This window comes from Microcebus murinus, chromosome 19 (genome assembly GCF_040939455.1).
Source record: "Microcebus murinus isolate Inina chromosome 19, M.murinus_Inina_mat1.0, whole genome shotgun sequence".
In the NCBI taxonomy this organism is placed as follows: domain Eukaryota; kingdom Metazoa; phylum Chordata; class Mammalia; order Primates; family Cheirogaleidae; genus Microcebus; species Microcebus murinus.
The window spans coordinates 4943798-4966395 of NC_134122.1; the positions used below are offsets into that span (position 1 = coordinate 4943798).

At 42.9% G+C, this 22598-nt stretch overlaps 1 protein-coding gene across 15 annotated transcripts in view; it reads left to right on the forward strand.

Annotated features, from left to right (window-relative positions):
* RBFOX1 (RNA binding fox-1 homolog 1) overlaps nucleotides 1-22598 on the forward strand; it is a 1966619-nt gene that overhangs the window by 649758 nt on the left and 1294263 nt on the right. The window lies entirely within an intron of this gene.

Genomic DNA, 22598 nt, shown 5'->3' on the forward strand with positions numbered 1-22598 from the left:
GTCTTGGAAATAAAATAAGATCCAAAGTAGGTTTTTAAAACAGCTTTATAGCAGTATAATTTATATAACATAAAATTCACCTGCTTTAACTTTACAATTCAATTATCTTTAGAAAATTTACTATCTAATTTTAGAACATTGTCATCTCCTTGAAGGATGCCTCTTTCCTGCCCATTTGCAGTCGATCCCTGTCCCCACACTCGGCCCCAGGAAGCCACTAATCTACTTTGTTCCTGGCAGCGTTATTCAAAATAGCCAAAAAGTGTAAACAATCCAAATGTTCATCAACTGGAGACTAGATAAACAAAACTTGCTATATTCCTACAAGAGAATACAATTCAGCAGAGACAAACAGAAAACCAGAATACTAACACAAGCTGCTCAACATGGGTGGACCTCAGACAAGATTAGGCACACGCTGTGCTAAGTGAGAGAAGTCAGATGCAGAAGACCCTATGTTGTAGAATTCCACTTCATGAGATGTTCAGAAAAGACAGATCTAAAGTTGATTTTTATTGTGGTTTCCCATCAGGCAGCTACTTTTACTTTGTTTTAGGAGCCTCAACTTCTCATGCCTTCGACCCTTTGGGCTAATTCTCTTTAAAATAAGCAAAACTCGTTTGTCACTGTGTGGATTTGCTTTGCCACTTCGTTTACTAAGGAAAGCAATTCGGAAGCCAGGAAGGAGACAGTGGCTTTTTTGAGCCTCATTCAAAAGATAAACCATCCTCTGGCTCATGAGTCTTCTACCTGCCCCTTGTTGGATTCACTCCTACATAACCCATTTGGGACCAAGTTCCACTTTTAAGTTACTATGCCAAAGAATAAGTACAGATTCTGCTGGGACCTGGTGGCAGGCAGGGATGTTTAAGCCGATCATTTGTTTTCAACCTAAGCCATTTGTGATTCGTGATTCATCTATTGCTAGAAGGTACTTGGCATCCTTTACATATACCGTGACTCAAACCGTGACAACATTCGTAGCTCAGAAGGCAAAAAAAAAAAAATAATCGGAGTTTTGTTCATCAGAATTATCACACATTCCACATTTTTGGAATGGAAGATAATACCATCTTAGCCTATTTAAGACTGGCATCCTAGAAAGAGGGCTGGTGTGCTGACACAAGCAAAACAAAGACAAGCCAAAACATTAATGTTTTAAAAATGAGCAGGGAAATAAATGTCTCCCAGACTTCTGTGGTTATCTTTATGGATGCCATATTTTATTTTATTTTTTGCAATTCTTTTTTTTTTTTTTAGAAACTATTATATACTAATCAAGAAAAAGTTGGAAAATAGAAAAAAATATGTATATATAAGAAAACAAATTCTTTTGTAATTCTTACTGCCTAGAAACTTGCTAGCATTCTGGGGGGGGGGTCCCCTTTGCACTTTTCCCTATGTGTGTGTGAGTACTCAGATACTTAATTGGGCTCAAACTGTGTGTATTACTATGCCCTGCTATTGTCACTTGACATTTTATTGTGGACATTTTTCTCCATGTCATTAAACATGCCTCAGGAAGATAAACTTCATGGTCAACTGTAGCCCCAACACTTTGGGGAATGCCGTTATCCTACCATCCCCCAACTGTTAGACACTGATATTGTTTTAGTTTTTTTTTTTTTTTTCTTTGTGGTTAAAAGCTGTGATAAATATTTATGGGTAGAGGTAGTTGAGCACATCTCCACCACTGACAGCTCTTAAAAGTAAAACAGTAAAATCTCAACCTTAGGACAGCTCTTAAAAGTAAAATAATTGGCTCAAGGTGTTACTGAAATTTCAGCACTTGTCCCCGAGGCCGAGTCAGAAGAATGAGGCCAAGCGGTTTGAGGAGAAGGAAAGGGAAGTTGATTAATTTGCTGGTAAATGAGGAGAATGGCAGACTCTCATCTCCACGCACCGTTGTCCTAACAGTGAGCAGAAACACAGAGCTTTTCAGAGCGGGTTTCGGCTTCAGAGTATTGCTGTTTAACTGTAGTTGATGGTTCTGATCGACCCATCTCCAGCGAAGACCGTCGGGTGACCGCTGCCTGGACAGTTCCATTGAACCATCTCCTGTGGCACAAGAAACAAAGAACACCCCGCTTGCCCTCTGACCACGGGCCTCGGGCAGGGATGCAGGTTTTAATTCCCCAAAAGAGTGTGTGTGTGTGGGGGGTGGTGGTAAAGAGACAGCTTGTAAAACATGTGACCCTTTTCAGGCCGTTCCCTCTGTTACCAGGGTGTAGACGATGTGAAGGATTGAAGTTATTGCTGTTGATTTCTTACCTTACTGACTATCAGGTGGTCCTGTGCTCTTACAAACAGTGAATAAGAACTGCCTCAGTGCACAGAAACGTGCTGACCACTGGTACAGTGGTCGTGGACTTTCGTTCAGAAAGCTGTCAGGAAAATCTCTCACTGCCAAGTAGTGTGCTCCAGCTTTCATTGAAGCATGCACATTGTAAGGTCATTAAACTCGCCCTGCCTCTTTTAAAACATTCCTGCAGCCACTGTGAAGAATAACGCTCAGAACGTTTATGCGGACCGGGCATGGCCAGCATCCCTGGAGGAGCTCTGGCTCACCTGCCTGCCCTCGCGCTGCTGCTGAGGTGCGCATGGCCCCGGGCAGGCAGTGTCTGTGCCTCCGCGCTTTCGGTTGCTAGTTACGGGTCTGGCCAGAGGTTTCTTCTGGGTCCTCAACTGTGGCCTTTTTTGCTCATCGTGGTCTGGTGACCTCGTAGGTGCCTGGGGATATCCACAGGCCATCTTTTCGGGAAGGGCTTAGAACCTTCCTTCTCTCCATCCATGAAATGCTTCTCCAGGTAAGTCACGGCCCTTGCACAACATCAGGAGGTGTCGCTTCTCTCAGGTACACTCCGTCTCATCCACGTGCTCAGGGAACGGATCTTTGTGTTTTTGTTTAGTAAGACACACTTCTCTGAAGCGAAACCTAAGTTGCAGAGGTGTCAGGTCATTGCTAAATTAGTCCCCAGTAGAGTGTCGTAATATCAGTAACCTCCAAGTAAATGAAGTTAGGTATTACTGTTAAGGTAGTATTATGAATAGCCCAAGTTGCCCTCAGTATAGGATAGATGGATGAGTGAATGGATGGATGGATGGATGGATGCATGGATAGATGGGTAGATGGATGGGTGGGCGGATGGGTACATGGAAAAACAGATGTATACATGGATGGATGAATAGTAGTTTCTAGGTCCCACTATGTATATCCTAGTTTGGGCCCTGAGAAGAAAATAGTGAGAAGTTGAGCCTATGAGTTTATACCAGAGTTTTAACAATGCTTATCCTCCAGAATCATTGCTTTTGTTTCCTTACCAATTAGGGTTAGACTCGATGGCGATGTCACTCATCGCTGCTATTCGCTGTTAATTCTGGTGGAAATATTAGGTTCACCATTAATGTTAATATTTAACGCACAGTAAGAATCAAATGAAGACAGTGATCCCCACACACTCATTACTTCTTTAAGAAATGTTTTGATGACTAAGAATGTACCATAGTATAGATGGTCCCTGAATTTAATGCAGTATACGTACCGCTGTCCTTTTGTGGACCAACACCTTTGTCCCTTGTGATAGCAAGTCAGGCACAGGGCAGAGTGGTAGAGTGGTTATGGGCGAGGGCCATGGAGTCAGCGTTCTGAGTTCTAATGACGACTCTGCCTTTTGATGGTCCCTCGACCACAGGCCATTGTTTCTCCTTCTGCACAGTGGAGACACTGACACTCGGAAGACGGTTTCGGTTTGAGATTAAAGAATGCCCCATACCTAAATGCTGAGGAACGGCGCCTGCCGCACAGTGAATGCTAGTGAGGGTTTGGTGGCAATGTGTTATTATCTGTCATCATCATCGTCCTCATTATTATTAAATAGTGGCAGTCGGGATGGAATAGAAAGCAAGTGCTCAGGAAATATGGTGAGTTCGTAAGTTTTCTAACGGTGCCCCCAAACGATCACAAACTTGCTGGCTTAACACAAGAGAAATTTTTTCTCTCGCAGTTCTAGGTGACAGAACTCTGAAGCGAGGGCCACTGGGCTGCAAGCAAGGTGTCAGCAGGGTCTCACTCCTCCCAGAAGTTCTAGAGCACCACCTGTTCTTCCTCTTCTAGCTTCTAGAGGCTGCCGGGCTTCCATGGCTTATGGCCTCATCCCTCCCTTCTGTGCCTCCATCTTCTTGTGACCTTCTCCCCTTCTGTAGGTGCCAGATATCCTCCCTCTTCTCTCTCAAGGGACACTTGTGATTGCATTTTGCACCCACCTGGGCAATCCATGCTAATCATCCCATCTCAAGATCCTTAACTTAATTGCACCTGCAAAGACCCTTTTTCCTTATAAGTTAATATTTACGGACTACAGGGATTAGGACCTGATATCTCTGGGCGGCTGTTATTCTGCCTAATACAGTGGGTTAGAGATAAACCTTGATTTTCCATTATACGAGAACGTGGGCCTGGTCTCAAAAGGTTTTATCATGCCATGTACGTAACCGATGCCAGTATCATGGTGGTGGTGGGGTGTTTTCTGAATAGTGTCTTTTGTTTTCTGTGGGTTCATTGCCCTTTTCCCCTGTTGGTATTTTAGTAAAGCTTATTTTATGAATAAAAATGCCTGCAGCCAAAAGCACTTATTGATCATCCTTGGATCAATATGTAATATTTGTATCTCACCGAATCTTCATGGCCTATTTCAGGTTTTGCTTCTCTGTCAATTTTGAAATGATCTGTGATAATTCCATATTGGGAAGACCCAGGTCTTCTTTACTGACTTAATTTCTTCTTCTTGTTCCCTGAAAAGCCTTTCTTATCACCCCAGGGATTGCAGAAGGATGATTTTTCACTGGTGAGGCATAATATAGTCAGTCGATGATATATTTGTTGTAAAAAAAAAAAAAAAAAACCCTCTCTTTCCATTGTAGTCCAAACTTAAATTTCCCTCTTGTTCATTTGCTTTCTGTATTTTTGAGTGCACTTAAAAATACATTTGCAGTCACGATTGCCTGGGTAAGTTATAAATCCTAGATATTAGAATTTTTATGCTTTAGAAATAATAAATGAGGGCTTACCAATTAAAGATAAAAAATTACTTGGCTGGGGATAGTAGAATATTTTATCAGTATTATTAAAATTTAAGGGCAGCTGAAATGCCACAGGAATCTTTGTACAACATTTTAGTTTAAAAAGTTGGCTTAGGGATGAGTTACATTCTTTTCTTCAATTTTACATCAAACAGGATATTATATAAATTTTTTAAAAAAGAGAAGAACTCTTGTTGAATCAAATACAGAGCTTTTTTCCAGTTGTTGCCATGTGAGTTTTACCCTTTATATTTGGAAATCACTTTTTTTTTTTTTTTTTGGTGCATCTTGGGTCTGTAATAATTGCAGTTGTCACCTTCTTGAAATAATGTTAATACCACACATGGAATCAATAACCTCATGTGATTTATTATAAATTCAAAGATTTTTTAAAACATTGATATTTAATTATCGGCACATCTGCTATCTATGTGTAAGAGTATATAATTCATGGATGAGCACAATAGATTTTTTTAGTCTAATTTTTGTTTTTCTCTATTTTCCTCATTTTTTTTTAAAAAAAGTTCATTATTCTTAACAGCTCTCTGGTGCTCTGGGTGTTTTCTCTGTAGGTCATTGTGAGTCCTTTGCAGCATCATCACAATTCTCCATAGCTTCATAAATAACCTCTCTGGAAACTGACGATTGCTAGGGAAGAACACAGGATTTTAGGTAGGCGCTAAAAATATATGTACATAAAATAAAATAAAAGATCGCCTTTTCAGAAGATGATCCCATTAGGAGAGGCAGAATTCTGTATCATGCACAAACACAATTGCTACCCTAAGCAGTGAGCATTTTTAAGCAGTCATTTGTGAAATGATGTGGACTTAATGGCAGATTAAAACAACTACCTGCTGGGCTGTTTCAAAAAACAAAACCCTCCAATTAAGATGGATCCATGAGAATGTGAAATCCATCCACCATAACATTCAGCACTTTCTATGTGAGGAGGCTCCACTAGGGATGTGGAGCGTCCCTAGGGTAACAGAAGAGTTGGATATCGTCTCCGTGCTTGAGAATTGTAGGATTCAAAGCAATGGTTTTCCATAAGGGGCAGTTTTGCATCATAGAGGACATTTGACCATGTCTGGAGATGTTTTCAGTTGCCACAACTAGGGAACGGTACGCTGGCATCTAGTGGGTGGAGTCCAGACATGGTGCTGAACATTTTGCAGTGCACACGACAGCTTTTCCCGCAAAGAACTATCTGGGCCCAAATGTTAGTAGGGTTGAGGTTGCCAAATGCTGGTGTAGAGAAAGGGGAAGAGCACATGTAGAAAGAGTTTCGCTATTTCACGGCTGTCCTAACAGGGACCAGCATATTTATAGGGGTTCGGGGGAAGGAGGAGATTCTTTTGGGTTATGTTGGGGTGGATGTGAAGGTCAGATCTCATGCTTAGAGTTAGGAAAGTTGATTTGCCCTGAAGGATGGGCAGAGAGCGAGCGTGAGGGCATTTCACATAGAGAAATGGCAACACAAGAATGACACTCATCTCTTAACTGCAAGTCTGGCACACACACACGCTGAGCTGTCAGACCAGAAACACGCCTTCACACGTGGTCTTGCATACGGCTCTCATGTCAGCCTTGGGACAGCCACTTTTATGCGAGTCTCTGAGTAGTCCAGTCTTGCCAGGACTAACTCTGGGGTAAACCAGGATGGATTTACCTCCTTGAAGCCCCTGAATAGGAAACAGATGTCATCTGATACGCAGAGTGGGCTGTGAGACCACCAAAACCTTTGAATTAGGAAGTTTCTAAGAAAATCCTTCAACCCACTTCTATGCACTTTGTTGGCACATTTATTAAAAGGATATTAAGCATATAATTGAATCTTCTCACAGGGATGTCCCATGGCAGTTATAGGGCAAAGCCCGTGACTATGGCTTTTGACAAATACCTCTTCTAAATAAATTGGATATTTCTCGTATCAGTCATCAGCGCTGACAGGGCAGGGGAAAAACCTGATGATGAAGGCAATATTTTGAGGAGTTTAATTTGGGGGCAATATGTAGAATGATTTGGAATGAGAAGAAACAAGACAGGAGACCTTTTTAATTACTTGGGTACAGGCAGTGGGATCAGAAATGGAGACACGTTAGAGGTGTGATTATTAAAAAATCAGTGCAATCTAATCTCCCTCATCTTCCATTAAGTGATTTGACAAAAGGAGATCAGAATATGGACTGACAGAAATAATCACATAAAATACCTGGCCCAGGGGGGAAGTGGTTTTGAACTTAAGAGTTATATGCTAAAGGTGTGACTATTAAAGCATCAGTAAAATCTAATCTTTTTCGTTTCCCATTAACTCATTTAATAAAAAAAAAACGTAGTTAACATCATGGATTGAAGGAAATAATTCACGTTAAACACTTGGCCCAGTGGAGGAGCGGTTTTGAAACCAATAACTGTCATGCTCCTCTCCTGCCAAGTGCTGGCTGGTGCAAATTCACCTTTGAATTCTCGATTATCATGAAGGTGATAATAAATTACATGGACTTCCAGAACTTCCAGAACTCGTGTGGACTTTCAGACCCATAAGGATTATATGACACAGTGCATGCGAACATTGCCTGGAATCTGGTAAGTGCTCCATAAATGAATATAATCAATATTACTTATAATGTTTATTAAATATGTAAATTCCAATAGAGAAATTAAAGTTAATCTTGGCATGTTGAGTGTATATCACTTGAGTAATAAAAGTATATAAAGGAAGACATATAAGGAGTAAGTTTTGAGGTGAGAAGTGGAGTGGACTCAATTTTACATGTCCAGAGTTTTATATTTAAAAAAGCACACATCAAAGCAAAATGCTTAGCAGGCATTTGAAGGATGCAACATCTGAGAGACCAAATCTATATAGCGTGAGAATTTGAGTAAGAAAGTGGCAGAAAGTTGCTACATCTACTTTTTAAGTCTGGACTATTTATTTTGTGCTTTTCTAACTTCATGACGGCCTAGGAGTGGCCATGAAACCCAACTGAAGCCAATGCAAATGTATCAGTCAGTGATTGCCACCATGGTGCTGTGTAACAAACTACCCTAAAATATAGTGGCTCAGATATTTTCCTTACTCGTGGCTCCATGGGTTAGCAGCATTGTGAGTGCAGCGAGGCTAGTGCTGTTGGAATTGCAGACTCCTCACTGCAAGATGAGTTCAGATCTGCCCCAGGTGTCTTTCATCTTCCTTGGACTAGAGACTTCCTTGAACACATTCTTCTCATGGTGAATTGCAGATGGACAGGAATGCAAGGCCAGTTGTGAAAGTACCTTTTAAGCCTCTGCTCACACCACACCCCCTACCACCTTGTTGGCCAAAGCATGTTCTATGGCCAAACCCAAGGTCAAGCATCAACATGACCACTGCAAGGCCAAGGTAGGGATGTGATTTTGAATATTACTTTAGAACAGTGAGAGTCAGTATCGGTGATTTGCTTTACCACAGAAGCATAAATAGAAACTTACTGGGCAGAGGTGATTTGGGGGAAAAGCTTGTGTGTTTATGAAAAATGAGACAGAAGCCACTGGCCCTGCTTCCTGGACCTTTCTCCTGCCTCCCGTGTGGATGTGTGGACAGGACTGTGGCAGCCATCACGTGGTCATGTTGAAAAGGCCAGGCGTGGCATGGAGACACAGCCATAATGTTTTCCAGCAGTGGAAACAAGGGCAGAAACTGCCCGTCTCCAGATTTATTGATATTGAAGCCTGGAAGCTATGCATTCTGTTACTCTCAGTGAGAAGCAATGGTAAGGACACAGTCAACGTGCCAGAGGAGGAATTGCAGCTGCACCGTGGGTTTCACCTGCATTTGGAGTCCCGGAGCTGTGCAATGTCTGGTGTGTCCCATGCACTCTGGAAATGTTTGTTGTCTTGAATTGATTTGGAGTCAGAGAGGCTGTGTTCGCTGCTAGACTTTATATCTATTATTCCACTGCCGGGCCTTTCTCCTTTGCTCCCATCCCAGAGAAACCTGTATCACCACCGGCATAATAATGACATTTTATTACCACGATCTGAAACCCTAGGGTGGATCTCCAGCTGTTCTAAATAGAGCAGGTTTCTGTCAAAGAGATTTCACTTAGGACTAAGCATGACTATTCAAACTATTGCCACCTGCAGAGAAAGTCTTTATTTACCATTCTTCTTGGTTGTCAGTCTCTAGCTAGGTATATACTCATTATTTTTTTTTCTCCCTTCGTCTTCTCTCATATTCACAAAGAAAAAAAAAGTTTGTGTTATGGCAGGATGATCTGATGTCAGCAAGGAAATTCTTCTCTCATTGGTCATGATACAATTAGATGCTTAGATGAATGCTATTTCTCTCTTGTGCAGTTGAGAATAATATTGCATGCAGTATTAAATTGCAGGACTGCCTTTGAAATTGAAGGCAGTGAGAAAATGTTAGCATGAGTATCGTCTTTGTGTGTGTGGCTGTTTGCTTATTGCTTGTAGTGTGATAAGGCAACAGTTGCTGCAGTTGTACTTACACTTGCTCATTGTTACGATGGAACGTTGCCAATTAGAATCTCAGTGGCACACACGTTTTCTTGGAGAGGAATATAATGGACGAGTCCCCAACACTGCCAGTGTTGAACTATCAGTCTTTCTGATAGTTTTTTTTTTCCAGACAAATAATGAGAACATGCCTGCCTTGTCTCTTGGCACCAAAACCCTTTGAAATGTATTTCAGAATCTATTATAGCTGAGGATAACTGACGTGTAAGATTCTTTCGAGAAATTGTTGGTATCCTGTGGGGTAGAAAGTCTAAATTTTAGGATTTCACTGTCCATTGCAATTTAATAAATAAAAATTAGGGAGGCTTGCATAGGCTTGCAAACTTTCTGTTTTCCCAGAGAAAAGCATGAGGTAAAAATTGTTGTCTATTATCATGATGATTTTATAAAATGAAGTGAATTCAATCCATTAAACATAGTAAGTATATCTTAACAGAAGTGGCCTTTTTGTGGATTTGTGAATGCTGGTTGGCCCAAGGGGTGGACTGTAGTGGCATCGCACACGTCTATGTATCACCCATTTTATTCCTCTGCCCTTGCGTGGCAGCCAGGAGGCAAAAGAGTGCTGAGATGAATTCTGGGAGTAGCATCTTGTTAATCTAAGCCAGAGGTCAGCAAATTTTTTCTATGATGTGCCACGTTTTTCGTTCTGTGGACCATCCAGTCTCTTTTGCAACTAGTTATTGTTTCTTTACAAAATTTACTTACAAAGTTTATTTACAAACATAGGCAGTGGGCTGGGTTTGGATTGTGGGCCATAATTTTCCACCACCCCTCCCCCCCCCCCGACCTAAACCACATGTGATAATTTTTCAGGAGCTCAGGCCTCTGCCACCCCAAGCTATGGCCCTCTTCTGGCCCAAAGAGGTTGGTTTAGGAACAGGGACATAACACAGTGTGCACTAAGGAGACATGAATGTCACTTTCCTGAGGCTGCTAGTTAAGGTTTTCTTATTCGGGAGAGGGCCACAGGTAGATACTTCCCTGCACTAACAGTGGAAACGTCCTTGCATGAGTGTGACAGCCTGAACTGCTGCAGCCACCTTATCACCTGCCTGGAAATGAAGCCAGTGCAGGTGAGGAAAGGAGCAAAGTACTGAGAAATTATAAAAGATCCACCGGATGGTGTAATCACTGGAGTGTGCAGGGTTTACCGTTCAATGAGCCAACAGATTTCATGACTGTGTAGTCAGGTTTGAGTTGGGCTTCCTGTTATTGCATGTGCATGTGTCTCAGCTGATGGACAAGAAAAGATAACCCCTGTGAATCGGTATTACTGGGAATTTAAGGAAATGGGAAGCAGAGAATAGATGAGAAGAGATCGGGTGGTAGAGGAGAGATTCTGGACCCTCTGCAAGTAAAGGTGTCGAGGGAATCTCCAGTGGCAGGTGCAAGAATCCCTTTCGAGAGCTACAATATTAAACATTTGATTTCAATTAGTAGGGTGCACATCCAAAATGCAAAACCCTTCTGCAACTCCAAACTAGAGTCTGATGCTCTCGCCAAAGCTTTCTTGGAGTTGTTGTGGATAAAACAAGGCTAAGATGCTGAGTTGCATCCTTGGGTGAGCTAGACCAAGATGAAAGGGAACCCCCATGGGAAGGGTGAGAGTTTAGGGGCTAGAGAATGACTATCGAGTGTGTAAATTCCTGGGAATTTGTGGATATCTTTGGAAGGACACACACACACACACACACACACACACACACACACACACACAAATGCATGGCGATTACCTTTAAAACTCAGAAGACGAGTTCACCTTACTTCCCATGTTGGTGATATGTTTGAAGTGAATGGGAATAACAACTATGTCTACCAGGCAATATTGGATCCCTTTTGCTATGGTTTGAGTATGTCTCCTCCATAACTCAGGTGTTGTCAGTGTGATAGTATTAAGAGGTAGGGCCTTTAAGACGTAGTTAGCCCCTCATGAGTCCTCTTTCATGAATGTGATTAAGGCCCTTACAAAAGAGGCTTCATGCAGCATTTGGGTGTCTTGCCCTCCTGCCTTCTGCCATGTGAGGACACAGCGTTCCCACCCTCTGGGGGATGCAGCCTTCACCAAACACCCGAACGTGCCAGCACCTTGATCTTGGGCTTCCCAGCCTCCAGAACTGTGAGAAATATGTTTCTGTTCTTTATTAAGTACTCAGTTTCAGGTATTCTGTTACAGCAGCACAAAATAGACTTAAGACACCTTCTAAGAGGAATGAGCTTTAAAATATTCAGTAGCATTTGGATAAAAGACATAGGCAAGTTATCTTTAAGATTCTTTAGATAGTCTGCTTTCCTTAATTACCTACTTTCCTTCCCAGAACCATGATTAAATATCTTCTTCTTCTCCTTCTCTTTCTTTTTTTTTTTTGTAGACAAGACGTCTTGCTGTTGCTCAGGCTGGTCTCAAACTTCTGGCCTTAAGCAATCCTCCCACCTTGGTCTCCCAAAGTGCTAAGATTACAGGTGTGAGCCACTATGACCAGCCTGAAATATTTTCTTCTAAATGCATAGTGAGAGCAGTAATTTAGTTGGTGATAAGTCACATATTTCTAATAAGAACATAGGGTGGATGCCTATAACTTTTGAATTAGCAGTTGTAAATAATTTTTAAAATTTTTGGAGATAATTTTGGACTTTCAGAAGACGTGCAAAGTAGTATAGAGAATTTCTGGATAGCCTTTACCTATCTCTGAATATTATCACCTTATGTCATAATACAATAATAATCAAAACTAATAAATTAATATTAGGACCATGCCATTAACTGAAATGTATACTTCACTAGGATTTTACCAGTTTTTACTCTGATCCTTTTACTGTTTTCCTTTTCCAGGATCCATTTCATTATTCCATATTGTTTTTAGTTTTCATATTACCTTACATCTTAGATCATTTGAGTTGCTATAACAAAATACCTTAGCGTTTAAACAACAGAAACTTATGTCTCATGGTTCTGGAGGCTGGTGCTGCTAATACCCACTGCAGCCACCCCTCACCTTTTGGTGAAAACATTCTGGTGTATGAGGATGCATGCTCCGGACATGGGATGGGGGCCAGGGAAGAGCAAAGAGGAGGACAGGGAAGTCTGGGGCCATTGTGTGAGACAGCTTACTCCTGCAAATTTCTTTCTTTTTTTTTTTTTTTATTTGTTAGAGCTGCTACACTTCCTCTCACAGAAATGCATTCTGTAATTTTCCATTCTACTTTATGATTTATCCACGAGTGTCCTAGTGTAACAATGCACAGCACTCCAATAAACAAATACATCTTCACGTTCCACCAACATGTCAGGAGCGAGTGAGCACCAAGTTTGTCCGGGGCCTCCAGGCACAGCCCAAGTGTGTGCATCAGCTTAGCAGGAACTTCAGCACACACAAGGCACATCTAGAAAGCCGCTCCAAATGTGGGGTTCTAGGCTCCCCTTTGAGACAGAGGCTCCATATGTCTGCAGTGGGCTTAGGAGTCTCAACTCTTAACAGGCCACATGGTGAGTATGATGTAAGCTCACCTGTCCATGTGGCCCACCTCTAGAGTGCTGCGGACCACCTTTGGAGAAACACCATGCTGGGTGATGATGTTTGAAATCTCGGGTCCAACCTCCTCTTCATCTCAGGCCACTCCTTACACCCAGCACCCTCAGCCCCAGCCTCCAGGGTGACCTCTGGGACCTGCCACATTCACCTTCCATTCTTGGTGTGTCTGACAGCATTGTCCCATTGGCTTGTGATATGTTCCCACCTTGCCCGGGGTGGGGGAAGGTGTCACTTGTAAGCTTGTAAGGCTCAGTTGAATGGTGTGTATCCTTCCCTGTGGGCACTACACAGAGTGTGGTGGTTTCCACATTGGGGAGCTCTTGGGGTCAAGGTTCTCTGGAGCCAGTGTACCTCCTAGCATTTACTAGCTGTGTGAATTTGAACGAGTTTGTGGATCTCTCTGAGATTATTTCCTCCTCTTTAAAAAAAAAAAAATAGAGGGGTACCTATCTCTATAGGATGACTGTGGGATTAAGTGAGACAATATCTATAATATGCCCAGGATGGAGTTAATATCCAATTAATGTTTTTAATTATTTTTAATGTCCTTTTATTTACTTGATTTCTTCATCTGTGAGCTTCTTTTTTTTTTTTTTTGAGACAGAGTCTCACTTTGTTGCCCAGGCTAGAGTGAGTGCTGTGGCGTCAGCCTGGCTCACAGCAACCTCAATCTCCGGGGCTCAGCGATCCTACTGCCTCAGCCTCCCGAGTAGCTGGGACTACAGGCATGCGCCACCATGCCCGGCTAATTTTTTGTATATATATTTTTAGTTGGTCAATTAATTTCTTTCTATTTTTGGTAGAGACGGGGTCTCACTCAGGCTGGTTTTGAACTCCTGACCTTGAGCAATCCGCCGCCTCGGCCTCCCAGAGTGCTAGGGTTACAGGCGTGAGCCACCACGCCCGGCAATCTGTGAGCTTCTTGATAGTAGGGAAGACTTCCCAATAGTTTGTATATCTTTATTACTTATCACAGAGCCTAGTGTCTAAAAGGACACACACACACACACACACACACACACACACACACACACACGCCTACATTTTTAAAGGAGTTTTCTGCGTACTGGAAATTCTTGAGTGAAAGAATGAATTTTTTGAATTCCCTAATCCTTTTCCTTGCTGTTTTCACCATTTTCTCATTGGAGTTAATCTCTGAAGACATAACGCCCTGCCTTGAAGCCACCTCCCTGCATTGGCTCTCCGTGGCACCAGGCTCGCGACATCCACTCACGGTTAATGACTGACCGGCAGCGGGTGAGGATGTGCCGAGTCAGCAGCCCGGGCTCGCTGGCTCTTCCCTGGCTGGAGAGGGGAGAGTAACTCTATCTTTTCAGTTAATGGGAAGAAAAGGCCAGGGGACCCTTATCTTTCATTCTGCAGGGTTGCAGAATGTGATCTGTGTGGCTGTGTGTGTGTGTGTGTGTGTGTGTGTGTGTGTGTAAAAATATCCTCTCTGATTAAAGCACCAAAAGCTACTGCCAGTAAACTGCAGGATAAGTAAATGAGCTATTAGTTAAAAATAGTGAAAAAAATCACAGCTAGAAAAATAAAGCTGTTTTCCAGCAACCCTCAAAATATAACTATTGGAAATGTATAAACCACTGTTTTTTCTTAGAGAATGCTAGCATTAGTGACACACATGGCTACTGGAAAACTCTTTTCTATGACTTACAGAGATACTTTGGAAGCATTACAAAATGGTAGGAGGTTCCTCAAAAGGCCAAATATAGAATTACCGTATGATCCAGCAATTCCCTTCCTAGGGATATACCCAAAGGAATGGAAGGCAAGGGGGTGGGTGGATTTGTATGCCAGTGTTCATTGCAGCGTTATTTGCAATAGCCGCAGGGTGAACATAACCTAAAAGTCCACCCACGGGCGATGGATAAACAAGACGTGGTGTGCACAGACAATGGAAAGTTATCCACCCGCCAAATGAGATGAAGTTCTGACGTGTGCCAGGCCATGGCTGAGCCTTAAAAACATTAGGCTAAGTGACATAAACTGATACAAAAGGACAAATGTTATATGATTCCGCTTCTAGGAGGCACTAAAAGAGTCAAATTCACAGGGCCAGAAGGTGGAACAGAGGTCACCAGGGGCTGGGGTGGGAGGAACAGAGTTACTGTTTAAAGGGCCCAGAGTTTCAGGTTGGGGACGTGATACAGTTCTGGAGAAGGGCATGCGTGATGGATGCTCAGCATTGTGGAAGTATTGATACTAGGTGCCCCTGAACTCTACACTTAAAAATGGTAAAAAGGTAACTTTTATGTTGGGTATATTTTACCACAAGAAAAAAAAAGAATAAACAGCAAAAAAAAAAGAAGGCTCACCCTTGGTCCTAAAGTCGCCTTCCGTTTATGAGATGCTGTGTGGTTTCTGGCTGACCTTGAGCTGGGAACTGCTGACCCGCAGGCCACCACTGGCCCCCAGAGGTGTTTTGTTTGAACCATCGTTGAAGTTTGGGTTATTTGTCAACATTTTAATATGAGGTATTTGCCATCAAAAACCAAAGCTGTTAACGTGATTCCCATTGCTCTTAAAAAACTGGATGGTCTGTCCACACAGGGTCCACCTTCCCTTGCGCCAACCTGTGCCCTGTAAGGGCGCCTGTGCCACTCGGTCCCCCTGGGGGCCTGGGCCCCTGGCAGCTTGGAGTGACAGCCCCAGCTGGAGGTTTTCACCCTGTCTCTGAGTGGATCTTGTCCTTGTGCTGGGCTCTCAGAAGGGATTTGATTGTTGTTATGTGGACGATCTCACCACGGTGGCCTCTGGGCATTGGCTCCTTGGTTGTTTATTTCTTTACTACCTGTTAGCCCCAGAGCCCGCTGTTGCCAAACTCAGTTGTTTTATGCTTCCAATTATTTTTAAAATGGTCCAAACACACCAACGTGTAGCCACTTAGGACCTGCCTGCTTGGGTACCTTGCAAAACCCCACCAGCGGTTACGCAGGGGTAACTGGAGAAGGACAGCCAGGCATGGAGGCGGAACTGTAAGGTCCCCAGGTCGCTCTGGCCCTGAGACTCGCTGTTAGCCAATGAATGCCATCACCTAGACAGGTGACCCCTCCTGGGAGGAGTTTCCCGGCCACTCCCTGTTCCCTGCTGGAACCCGGCCTCTTCCTGAACACCCACAGATGTGCTTATCACCTCGTCCAAGCGCCACCCGGCAGAGCTTGCTGTGCATCAGTGCTCCTTAAGGTCACGTCTTCTTCCTGATCAGCTCCCAAATCCCTCCAACTCCCTACAGTCATTGACATTTTCCCCCTTCTCTGATAGTACAGGTATATCTGCACGTATCTGGATGGAGGACAGAGAATGAGAAAAGGTGGGTCTCCTTATGGAAGCCTCCCTCTCCTTGTAGAGATAGGAAAGGCATGGAATAGGCTCTGAGGATGCTTGTGTTTTGGAGCCCTGGGTGGGCCCTCCAAGAAGCAGCCTCATCTCCATGCCCACTTGGATATCTCACGGCGGGCTTTACACCGAGGATGACACTTGAGTAGTTAAACCACGTGGGCGGCTGGATGGCAGATGCCTGGAGTGGGCTGCTCAGGGGTGAAGGATTAAATTTGTGGGGAGCATGTACCCAGAGCAGATTTGACCGAGGTTCTGAATGCAAGGGGACAGGGCTGTAGGAGCTGGGCACGGTCAGAGGCGACGCGTACCTCACTGGGTTGATGGTCCCGGTTGATCAGGACTTGCAGGAAGTAGAGTGATGCGATTACCGTCCGTGGCCGGCTCTCTGTGGGACGTTCCCACAGATCAGCGGCCACGGGTCGGTAGGCGGTTTCCTTCCCCATTATGTTGTGAGATGCACAAACCTTCCTACTGATACTGCTGGAGGGAGATTTTACAAAGGATTACGGGACTGCTGTTTAAAAAAGTGATTTCCAGTTAAATAACTTTCAGCATTACGATGATAAAGCTATAAAAGTGGGGCGATAGCCCTCCATAATAACTGCTTCCCAAGGAGCTTAGTTTGATTGTCTTATAAACAACTTTCACTTTGTTCTGTTTCTTCTCCCCTGTGACAAATGAGAAAAGAATTCTGCGATTCATTGAACAGTCAGATTTTCAATATGGTGTTTACTTGCCTTTTCCATTCCTGCTTCAGCCAGGAAATCAAATACAAGGGATTAGATACCGCGTTTGAGATGTAATGGAGAATTACACGGGAAAAGGGAAGTTCACCGATAAATGAGAAAGACTTCCTTCAGAGTTTCCGGATGATATTTGAGAATGCCAACAGGTTGAGCACAGGTGACCTCACCTGCTCAGGCCCATGGTGTCCGCCGTCCCTCACCTGCCTGCCAGTGCCACGAGATGGGTTTCCCGACAGTCCTCATGGCTAATAGTGGCCGTGCATCGAACGTTTTCTGCGTGCACGTCCAGTGCTGCTTACCCTTTATTTTATTTAGACTTTACAATTCCGTGAAGTATATACAAACAGACAAAGACAGTTAAATAATGTGCCCAAGATCACAGAGAGAGTGCGTGGTAGAATCAAGTTCCAAACCCTCTTCCGTACGACTTCAGGCCACAATCCAAGTCAGCACGTGTGCACACTCCCAGAACGAGTCCTCCGGGCCTGCCTCCCTTTACTCAATAAACACATTCGGGGGGCCGGCTCCCCCATTGGTTTCAACTAGAACAGGCTTTTTGGGGGGTGGGGTGGGGGGAGTTTGTTGTTTTTCACCAGAGCTCTCCAAAACCCAGAGGCATAACATTCCCTTATTAGTCAGCATGTGTGTGTGCCGGGGTCTCCTACAGACCTGGTACCGAGCCAGCAGCTGGAGAGAGGACAGGGCACTCAAGACAATGTCCCTGCCCTCCTGGAGTCTGTATTCTCAGGAGAACCCAGACTGCAAAGAAGCACACACTTCCAGACCAGGTTACACCTTCCACCAGGCAGTAGGGCAAAAATCAACATGGTTATGAGACAGGAAACAGCAAAGGAGAGCCCGCCGAGATAGGAGTGCCAGGGAAGACTCTGAAGATAGAGTGTTTCCGTTAAAACTTGGGAAGAGGGAAGGAGCCGGCAGTGCCAACAGCTATGGGAACAGCCTTCTAGGAGAGGGAGCAGCTAGTGCAAAGGCCTTTGAGGTGGGAACAAGTTTGATCTCTTTGAGAAACTGAAAGGAAGACAGTGTGGCGTGAACGGAGCAAGGTCACCCAAGGTCAGAGTCAGTAGTTTGGCTTAAAAAAGCAGAATGAACGTATTCTGTCTCTTGGATTATTTTCTCTGTTTCACCTTTAAAAAATTTTTCCTCTTCCTACATTGTTTTTCCCCTGTTCCGCCTTATTCAAGCACCTGTTCCAGTTGCCATTCATTTGAAAACTTGTTCTCTGTTGATTTGGGCCTTTTAATTCAAGCAATCTTTGAGCATTATATGCCAAGCCCTGGGGTAGGTGAGGCAGGGACTTAAAAGATGTAAAGTGCTGTGTGTCTGTGGGCCTTAGAAACACGTAGCTTTGAATTCCAAAAGTGAAAATTAATTTGACCTTGCAGAAATGAGTGGCGGGTTCGGTGGTGGCAAACCTCTAAAGAAGATTCATGTGGGACCTTTTCAAATCATTCTGTTCTCCAGTCAATTTTAAACCACCCTGCATTCTAGCAAGGACAGTTTATGGCTTTGTTCACATCATAGATTTAGAAATCAAGACCTAAGAAAGGTCACACCATTAAATAAATGTTCAACACTCAGGCAGAGATGGGATGTTAATAACAAATTCTCAGTTGAGTGACATTAACTGGCTACCTTTGTAACAGCTACTTTGGTTTGCATTTGTAAAACCTAAAAATATTTTCTTCTCTGTTTTTTGAGGAAAAAGAGGGAGGTTTTTGACTTAAGCATTTTCTCACTGCAGAGGATTGTATAAGGGAAGCATGCACTAATTAATATTCTCAGGGGACCAGAAATGAGTTGTTTTAATTTTTTTTTTTTTTTGAGATAGAATCTCTCACTCTGTCACCTGGGCTAAAGTGAAGGGGCATCATCACAGCTCACTGCAACCTCAAACTCCTGGGCTCAAGTGATCCTCCTGCCTCAGCCTCCCTAGTAGTTGGCTCCGTAGGTAGGCACCATGATGCCTGGCTAATTTTTCTATTTTTTTCTCTCTTGCTCAGGCTGGCCTTGAACTTCTGAGCTCAAGCAATCCTCCTGCCTCAGCCTCCCAGAGTGGTAGGATTACCGGCGTGAGCCACTGTAGCCAGCCCAGAAATGCATTTTAGGCCCTCTGAAGTCTAGTGTTGGTGAAATTTTAATGTGCCTAAGGATAGTCTAGAGTCGTGCTGTCTAATAGAGTAGCCACTAGCCACACGTGGCTTCTGAATACTTGAAATGTGGCTGGATGAAATTGAGAAGTGCTGTATATTTCTACTGTATGGTACACACATGCTTTTGAAGACTTAGTATGAAAAAATAATGTAAAATATCTCAGTAACTTTTATATGAATTACACAGTGAAATGAGAATCATTAGATATACTGGGTTAAGTTCAATACATTATAAATTTAATTTTATTTGTTCATTTTAATTTTTTTAGAAAAAATGCAACTAATAGAAAATTTAAAATTCAATATGGCTTACATAATGTTTTTATTGTATTGTATTACTCTAAAAAGACTTCTGGCCAGGTATGATGGCTCATGCCTATAATCCTAGCACTCTGGGAGTCTGAGGCAGGAGGATCGCTTGAGGCCAGGAGTTTGAGACCAGTTTGAGCAACACAGGGAGACCCCATCTCTACCAAAAATAAAAAATTAGCTGGGTGTGGTGGGGCACGCCTGTAGTCCCAGCTACTTGGGAGGCTGAGGCAGGAGCATCGCTTGAGCCCAGGAGTTAGAGGCTGCAGTGAGCTGTGATGATGCCACTATACTGTAGCCTGGGCAATAGAGGAGACCCTGTCCCAAAAAAAGAAAAAAATGGGCTGAAATAAATACATTGTTATATAAAGGACAGTGGAGGAAATTAAGGGACATAATCCAAGATGGAAGGAAGTGACAGCAGAAGGAAGCTCCTATCTAAAGAAATAAAAATAGTTGAAATGGTAAATACCTTGATAAATATGATTGGCGATTCTTTTATTTCTCTTAATTTATTTGAAAGGTGATAGTTTAAAAAAATAATAAAATTTTATTATGGAGTTTGTTATGTGTGTCAACATAAAAATCTATGATAACTAACATGCAAATGTGTGACATGGCATGGGAAATAAAATCTTATTGTAATAATATCTTTATTTTTTAACTGAAGCCATGTAATAGGAATTCTAAGAAACTGTGATAAGTTATGGATACATATTGTTTTTCCTACAACAGTGATTTTAAAAATGAATAGATTATAGCTCAAAAACTAAAGGAATGTAAATATAATGCTAAAAATGTTTTCTTAATCAAAAAGAAGTCAAGAAATGAGGAATAAAGTGAAGAGATTGAATGGGAAAACTAGAATACAAATGGAAAAATGTTTGCCCCAAACATAATCATACAAATAATTGCATGAAATGTAAGTGGATTAAACAGTCCACTTAACGGGCAGAGATTGTCAGACTAGATTAAACGGGCAAGAACCTATTATTTGTTAATTATAGAGATTCGTTTTAAATACAGATACACAGATAGATTGAAAATAAAAGGATGGAATACTGTATCTTAGGTGAATAGCAAGTATAAGAAAGCTGATGTGCTGTAACAATCAGACAAAGTAGACTTCAGGACAAAGAGTATTACCAGAAAGGAAAAGAAACATTTCATAGTGATAAAACAGTTAATTCAGGAGGAAGATATGACAACCCTAAGTATATATGCCACCGATAAAAAAGCTTCAAAATACATGAAGCAAGAGTTGACAAAACCAAAGCAAATAATAGACAAATCTGCAACCATAGTTTCAGACACATTCGTAATCAACAACTTTCTCTGATTGAAAAGTATCAAACTAGATCAGCAGTGATGCCTGCGTTGATGTGGGTGAATATCATATACTTCATGAAAAGCGTAGATTCTAGACACAGAAGCATGCGTACCACATGTTTGCATTTTGTATGATGCTCAAGAATAGCCAAGACTAATGGTGAGAGAGTTCACAATAGTCATTGCCTTTAGGGGTTTGGGGCCTCCCTGGGAAGGGGCACCGGAGAACTATGAGAGGTGATGGAAATGCTCTACCTTTGATCTATGCGTTTGTTTACAGGTGTTCATGTTTACCAAAACTCTTTAACTCTTTGTGAGCCTAAGACCTGTGCATCGCACTATGTGCACGTTCTGTCTCAGTTCACAAAAATGTCACCTTAGAAAGAATATCCTAAAGGAGAGGTCAGCAAACTCCGGCCCAGGGACATAATCTGTCCCGCCGCCTGTTTTTATAAACAAAATGTTATTGGTATCGTGCCACACTGATTTATCTACATATCGTCTATGGCTGCTTTGGCACTTACAATAACACAGCCAAGTGGTTGAGATGGAGACTGTATAGCAGGCGAAGCCTAAAATGTCTATTATCTGGCTCTTTCTAGAAAGTTTGCTAGCCCTGGCTCCAAAGTCACTGTTTAAATGCAGCTTCTGAAATCCACCCGCAGAGGTTCTGGTCCAAAACCTGTCAGGCACGGGGCAGGACCTACAATCTAGTCCACTCCCCAGATGACTCGAAAGTAGGTGAAACTGGGTGGACAGACGGTACTGAAGAGTGCGTGGCCTCTTTCAGGATTGACCAGATCAACACGCAGCTACTCTCTTTGGCCATAGATTTATGTTACTGACGAATCTAATTGTCATGCCGGAGTTATCAAAACCCATTCTGTCCTCTCTAGCCTTCCATGGAAAGTGAGAAAAGTTCATTCTCATCGCAGTTATGCAATCATCCTTCATAAATGCGGGGAGGCTGCCATGCGCCGGCACGGTTAACACCTTCTCCTGCCGCTCTCTGGCTCTCCGCAGGCGGCTGTGTGAGAGGTTAAAGATAGGATGAAGGAGAAATTCACAAAACGCTTTCCCTGCACGTCTAGCGGATAATGACACTTAAGAAGCTTTGCTTAAAACTGATCTGGCTTCATGATGATTTGAGCTTGCTCTTTAATTAGTTTTTAGGAGCATATATTGTTTAGTATGATTATTTTATTTTTGCCAAAATGGAAGCTTAACACGCTTTAGTTCACAAAGGAGCCAGATGTACTTTATACCAGTTTTTAACTGGCAATTCAGGAAGAAGAAAATGTCTTACTGACCTGAAAACTTTTTCCCCGTGGGTAGTTTGCGGCTTTAAGATGCGGTGATTGTGGGGTGTTCTTTTGGCAGCAGCATTAATGCTCAGTGCGTGTTCCGTTTGCTCGCCTGTATTCCCAGCGCCCTTGTAGACAGGGCAATCTCTGCGACTGGTTTTGCTCAGTGAAACACGAGGCTTCTAAGTCATTCTTCCCCCGCGGAAGCCTGCATGCCCATCTCCAGAGATGTCTGATATA